Source organism: Lontra canadensis, unplaced genomic scaffold, assembly GCF_010015895.1.
Source record: "Lontra canadensis isolate GAN:19392208 unplaced genomic scaffold, GSC_riverotter_1.0 scaffold94, whole genome shotgun sequence".
NCBI classification, from domain to species: Eukaryota; Metazoa; Chordata; class Mammalia; order Carnivora; family Mustelidae; genus Lontra; species Lontra canadensis.
The window spans coordinates 1,175,759-1,183,074 of record NW_022631088.1 but is presented as its reverse complement, the minus strand read 5'-3'; positions in this window follow the sequence as shown (position 1 = coordinate 1,183,074).

Below are 7,316 nucleotides of genomic sequence, written 5' to 3'. Positions count from 1 at the left end.
GGAAGCGTTATTTTCTGGCCGAATATTTTAGTGGAGTTCAGTGTGTGTTAGACCAGCACAGGGGCTGGGCTCTGTGCAAATGCCTTAGCTCTGGTTTCAAGGCACCTGGAGTTCAGGGAAGGAGGCGGAAATACGCACGGCCACCTCTGAGCCGGGGGAGGCTCCAATCGATGCTGTGATCGGCGCTAGTCTGCACACTCTGCACGTACAAGGGCAGAGAGGTTAGTAGGAGAACTTGGGGAGGCTTGTTAAGGAGGTAGGATGTCCGGGACTTTCGAAGCCAGCTGGGATTTGGACAGGCAGAGGCTGTGTGGCTCAAGGAGCAAAAGGGCAGACATGGGTAAGGGTTGGACAAGGTGAGGTGTGAGTGACCTGGAGACCAGATGTTGGGGACTGGGGCAGTCTGATGGCCCAGGGAGGCCGGAAGGGAACTTGGGCCAGATCCTGGGAAGTGCTGGATGCTGGGCGGGCAGTGGGGATCTACAGAAGGTTTTAAAGCAGGAGATAACAGGAGTGAGCCAGAAAATCAGTCCTCTTTTGACAAAATGTCAGCCCCCCCCCCCCCCCCTGCCCCTCCCACCCCTTGCTGTCTTTTCCTTTTCATTCTTTAATGAGGAGTTGGACCAGCCTTTCCCGCAGCCTCGTCCTCGCTCCCTGTGCCTGGAGGACGGAGGTCTTGGCCTCCGGCCGTACCACACTCCCGGGCCAGAGCAGCCGAGGGTGAGGTGGCGGCCAGCGCTGTTCTCTAGTCTGTCCCGCACAGAGCCCGTTTCTCCAGAGCCATGGAGCAGGAAGTTCAACCTGGCACCTTCCATCGGGGGCAGACAGGTCTCCTGAGCCGCACCTCCCGCAGCATCTCTCTGCTCCCCTTTCTTCCCAGGGCTTCTCCCACAGCCTTGCTCTCCTTCGAAGTGCTTCTCCCTCGTCCCGCCTATAGAGCCCCATCCACCTCTTCCTCCTTCCACTGGATCCCACTGCTCTCTAGTGGCCTAGCAGGTGGCCTCTGAGGTCAGCTAGATGCAAGTCAGCCCCCAGTCTCCTCACTGCGTAACTTCCGGCCTCTGCAACTTCTGGCCTCTGCGTATCTAGTTTTCACCCACGAAGATGAATTGAGAGGCCGCCTCTGGAGGTCAGGAGTGCTCTTCCTTCTTCCTTTTCTCCCTCCCTTCCCCTCCCTGCCCAGGTTGGCTCTTCGCCGGCTGGGGAGCCAGTGGGGGCCTCCACGTGGCACGGGGCTCTTTGCGGGGCTTCTCAGAACATGCTAGTTGCCTTTTAAATTACCTCCCTGTCTCCCTTGCAGGATAACAAGGGCATAAATCAGGAGCTGTCAGCGTTCATTTCCATCCTTGGGTGGACAGTGTCCTGTCCTAGCAAGGTCCAGGCCTATCTGTGGAGGACCGGCTCCCTGAGGCAGGGAGGATAGCCGGCTGGGGCTGAGGGGGCCCGCTTAGGTCAGAACTGCATGAGGAAGAGCCAGGCTGCGCTGTGATCCCCATATGTGTCTGTCCCCCTGGCCCACATCAGTCCTGGGTTGGAAACTGCAAGCTATCGGACAGATGGGGACTAGAACCTTCTCCCCAGAGTGTCGGGCAGCCAGGATGACACTTAGGCTTGCCAGGGGCTGTCTCTGCCAGAAATAAAAGAGGGAGGATCTTCTACCAGGAGTTTCAGGGAAAGAAACCCCAACAACGGCACCTGTTCCTTTTCTCCTCCTTCTAGGGGCTGGGAGGGGACCAGAAGCAGGGCTAGCTCCAATAGAGCCAGCAAAGGTAACTTCCCTCGGGGCTGGTCCCGTGGAACTTCAGGGTTGGGCTGGAGAGCCTCCACCTCAGCCAGTCGCCAGCGGTCACGGGCGTCCCAGTCGGGAGGAGTTTCTGCAATCCCCAGTTTCACCTGCTCATTTCACAGAGAAGGAGAAGGAGACCGGGGTGGACCCAGACTTGGTTACAGGGTCTTATTCCTGAAGCAGGTGGTAGAGGATCTCGAGTGTGCAGAACTGGAGCCCGCCAGACCTGAATGCAAACAAGTGAAAGCTGTCTCTCCCTGATTGGCAGGAGCCTCTCCCTCAAAAGGTCCTGCTGTGTGCTTACGTCACGGGGACAGTCGGCTCCTTTCCTTGGCTGGGCCGGCAGACTGTGAGCTGCGTGAGACCAGAGAGCAAGTCTGGTTTCTCCACAATCTTGCCCGGCCCCCTGCTTGCCCTTGGGACAGTCTCTGGGATGCTCCCGGGTTTTCATTTTCATTCTCACTAGATCCGTTAGGGGTGAAGGATGCTGGGAGTGAGGGGATAGTCCCATCCTGCCGCACTTTGGCCCAGTCAGCTGGAGAGAAACAGGAGGCCTTTCTGCCCACTGGCCCCCAGCACGGAGTCAGCAAATTGGTCATCCTTAGGAAAGGTCAGCGGAATCAGCCCCCCTGCAAGAAACGTGCTTGGTATTTTTAGAAGCTTTTCAAGCCTGCAGCGCCTGACCTCAGCAGGAGGCACTCAGAGCCTCTGCCCATCCAACCCCAGCCCAGGCTGGTCCAGCTCCAGTCCAACCCAGTTCCAACCCAGCCCCAGCCCAGTCCTGGCCCTTCCCAGTCCCAGCTCAGCCCGGCCCTAGCTCAGCCCAGTCCCAGCCCAGCCCCAGCCCAGTCCCAGCTCAGCCCAGCCCTAGCTCAGCCCCAGCCCAGTCCAGCGCAGCCCCATTGCTATAATCACCCAGGAAGCCCAGGTGGGTAAGTCAGGGCTCTTTAGACTGTATAATACGAGCTTGAAATCCCGTCCACGTCACCGCCCCAAATCTACCACGTGACCTCGAGAAAGTCACATTATTTCCATCTGTATAATGGAGAGGTCATCATATTTACTTGCAAATCCATTTTGGAAAAGAGACAGGATGAATAAGAATCCAATAAACCTTAGAAAATGCTGTACTCTGCTGAATTCTGGGAGGTTATTGTAAGGCCCGAGTGAGTTTGTGTTGGAGAATTTTGTGTTCCTTGGAGAAAGAGGTTTGGAGAGATGATGTCATAAAAATCTGTCATAAAATGCTGTTGTGCTAAAAAGGTAGCTTTACGTTTGGAGAGAGAGGCGTGGGTTCTTGGGGGGGGTGGTAGGGGGGCGGGCAGTGGGGGTTTGGGGCATGAGGTCCTGGGAGCTCCAGCCAGAATCTGGATGGGTTGTTTGTGCCTGGAAGAAAATGTACTTCGAATGGAAGCCTCTGGCTCTGCTCCTGAGTAGCCATGTGGCCTCGGGGACAGGACGGTCATCTTGGGCCCAATTTTTCTACCTATAAAATGGCAAGGATGGGGGATGAGGGTTTGGATGCGGTATGCGTGCTTCTTAAAGTGGTAGGTTTCCATGGAAGTCATTATGTCAAAACCCAGGGGGCTTTGAGGGCAGGGGGACAAACATACAGCAGGCATCTTCCAGGAGCGCGCACCGTACGTCACGCAGACACTTTCAAACACTAGTTCACACCGGAACGTACACAGGCAGATTGTGCCAGAGGAGGACACGCACACATGCACTTTAGAAGTATAATGTGAGACTTCAAAGGACTTTTATGCCTGCTTCAGCTTTTCCACCGCCTCCCCCGCCCCAGGGGTTGGGGTTCCTTCCCCTCTGGGCTTGGGGTTCCGGTTGGAGCAGTCTGAGGAACGCGGGCCTGGTGGCTCTCCTGGGTTTATTGGAGTGTTAGCATGCGATGAGTGTCCAGTGCGCTGCATTATTGTTGTTATTATTTTGGGGGGGGATGTGTGAGCACAGGTGGGACTCATGATAAGTGGACTTTATGGAAAGGCACTTTAAAGCTTCTTCCTTCTTTCTGAAGTCCCAGGACTGGAAAGTTCCCATGGACTGGGAAGTTGAAGGGCAAGTGAACTTGCTCCCTTGGCCAGCAGGGGGCGAAGGGAGAGAAAAGTGGGACTCAGGAATTGGGTTGGTATTTAAAATGTTCTATTCCGTAATCTTTGTATCGGAGGTAACAGATTACAGGCGTGGCTTCCAACTCAATCTGGCACAAGGGAATGAAGATGGCCCCCCCAACCCTCCCTCCTTATTAAGCAGCTGCACCTGCTCCTCGTCCACCCACCCCTGCACATTGCGAGTGCCTGCTCACCTGCCACTGGGCTCCCCCACACTCACCTGCACAGCTCCGCCGGACGCTCCTGCCCGCCCCTCCAAGCCCCATCTCTCTGTCACTGCCACAGCCCCCCCCAGGCTCTGAGCACACACTTGTTCACCTCGTGTAAGATCAAAAATAAATTCTCTCTGGAACCTGTTCAAAGGCTAATGTGCATCCTCTCTTAATTATTGATTTATTACAGAGGCTTGGGTAGGACATTCAATGCGGCCGCTGTGCCAAGGGCCTACCTCTAGAACGCCTACCCTTCACCGGGAGAAGGGTAGGCAGCTTGCCTTGGGCAGGGGACAGTTGGCTATTCGGTGAAACCCACCCACAGGACAGGTTGTAGACTCATCGTGCCCCCCAACAAAGCCCGGACTAGCCCAGTGGTCACAACGGAGTCTTCCCTCTTTCCTTCCCTTCCCTATTCCAAGGAGAACCCCCTGGCAGAGGGCTGCTGGGATGCAGGAGGGCAGGGTTGTCCCCCTCCCCTGCAGAGGTGACAGCATCCGCGCTCCTTCCTGCCTTACTACGGGGCACTTTCACCCTGAAGCGGTTCTGTGCAGTGGGTCCGGTGGTTGGCCTTGAACACCCGCCTTGTACCGCATATAGCTGGGTGACCTTGGACAAGTGATGTGACCTCTCTCGTTGTTTCATCTTCTGTGAAGAGAGCACATTTGTGAGGGCTCAGGGAAATCGTCCCTGTAAGGAGAGTAGAGACACGATCCGCAAGGAAGTCAACACGTGGGGCTTGCAAAGTTTATCATTCCCATTGTCGTCGTCATCATCCTGCTCGTCTTCATCCCCGGGACCCTAGGATCCTAGAGATGGCCTGCTAAGGGCCTTACAGTATGTGGGTGCCGCTCCCTGTAAGCATTGTGGGGACCCCAAGTGCCCGGCACGGCCATTAACTCTGCAAGAAAGGGGACAGATCCTGCAGACGTCTTGCCCAGCCCTGGGCGGGGGGAGCACAGAGCTTGTCGCTGGAAGCACAGGCCCCAGGGGACACTGGGTGAGGGTCACAGCCATCCATCCACAGGGGCATCCACAGGGGCATCCATCCAAGAGAGGAGCTCCCTCTCTTGGAGTCCTGAGGATAGCTCTAGAATCTGACACGAGGAAGAGGGCATCGGAGTGTCTTTCATTTTGAGGGTCATTTGGCTTCTACCAGTTGGAGGAACCCATAGTCTGTCTCCTGGCTAGGTCTCTGGGACCCCCCTCCCCACACCACACCCTCACCCCAGAGCTCTGGGGGTCTGGCTTGGGATCTGGCCAGGGCTCAACAGGGCTAGTTTGTACCTCCCCCCGACCTTCATTCCCTGTCCCCCTCCATTCCAGAACTCCCTGGGCTGGGCTTTTGTTCCCTCGGTTCCCAGGCAGTGCAGCTGGTGCTGTGGGCTGGGGAGGGGGTGGAGGACGGCAGAAAGCCTGTGGGAAGGAGCTGTCTCTTCATTCCAAAGGCGAGCATGGCTCCTCATGGCCCCTCCCCCTGACATAATGCTTCCCCCAAGTCCCACACTGGTGTCTCAGCAAATAAGACATTTTTTTTTTTTGTGGTTTTCCACTTGCTCTTGATACCTACTTAAATGTGTGTGTGTGTGTGTGTGTGTGTGTGTGTGTGTGTGTTTGTGTGTGTGTGGTTCCCAGTGATCCTTAGCATCAGAGGGAACCAGAGCCGATTTGGTCATTTCTTGCTTTGGTCCCAGATATGTTGACAGTCTCTTCCCTGAGCCTGAGGACTTTGGGGCATCACCTCTCTAGCCTTCTGAGCTCCTGGAGAACTGTGTTGCTTTAAGAAATAGAAACCAGGATGGTTTCCAGCAAGCAGGGAGGGCAGCATTTGTGAGTACCCTAATGTGGGGGCTGAGCCATCTGGTAAAGGGTGGGGCCCCTGAGGAAGAATATGGAGAAAAGGAAGGGACAGGATACAGCTACTATAGGCCAACCCCCCCGTCAGGTGCATCGTGCACATTTTATGATCGCAGTTCCAAAAACTATATCGCAAGGGAAATATCCAGGAGAAATATCCTAGAGCATGTTTTTTTTCAGGTGGGGAGGATGAGGTTCAGCAAGGTGACAGGACGTGCCCAGGTGTCCAGCCAGTAGGGTGCTGGAGCTGAGATCCGAACCCGATTTGCCTGAAACTAACACTCAGGCTTTCGCTGCCTCTCCGAAGAAAGAATGTCATGAGAGGTGTGGACAGTAACTGTTGCCTTGGCATTGCCCTCACTCTGAGATCGTCTGGTGATTGATAATGGCAGGCAGGTAACGGGTGAACTGCTGATGGAACGTGCAAAGGTCCTGGTGTCCACTGCCTGGTTAGCAGCAGCCAGTGGCTGTCATCTGTGCTATGTTCACCATTCACAAAATGATTTTTACATATAATGTCTTCTTTGACCCTTGGGATTCCTGGTCCCCCATGTGGCACAGGAGGAAGTGGAGGATCAGAGAAGTCAAGTAGCATGCCCAAGGTGACCCAGCCCCACAGGTTGTTCACACTCAATAAACAAAATAGTTCAGAGCTGAATTGGACAGCTGGCATTTGAGCCATTGGCGGTAAGAGTGTGATGCAGGTTGTTTTGCTGAGAAGCAGGAGGAAAAAAGAGCGCTGCGGAAGGCAGGCAAGGCGGAGCAGGAGCCGGGCAGCTGAACAGGGTTGGCTGAGAAGGACTACAGGATGTAGTCAGGGCTCCAGGAGGTGAGGAGCAGGGTTGCCTTTCTATAGGACAGAGGCCACAGTGATGGGGCTGCTGGGCCCCAGCTCGGTGTGAAGAGCCTGTGAGAGCCCAGGTGGTCTGGCATCGCCTTGGAAAGCACTGTTCCTGAACTTCTCCTGACTTTGGAGCTGAAATTAGGAGCTACTGATCTTTCTGTTCTCAAAGCCCCTTGATAATTGCCCTGACAAGGGCAAGTTTATAGCGGCAAGTGTAACTCTGGGGTGCAGAGGAGGTAATCGGCTCAGGGCACCCCACTTCTGCCCCAGACTTCTCTTAGGGACACACATGGGGTTTCAGGCAACAAAAGGGTACATTAAATCACCTCCAAAATGTGTGATATCCACTCTTGTGTTGACACAGAGCTGGGCCCTGGGGAGAATGGAGAAAACAGCAGGGGTAGAGGTCCTGGCCCTCTTAAGTGCTTTATGGACTGATGCTGAATGCTTATTTGCCATGTGTTGAATGGTTTCAAAGTGCAGGGGTTTGCTTA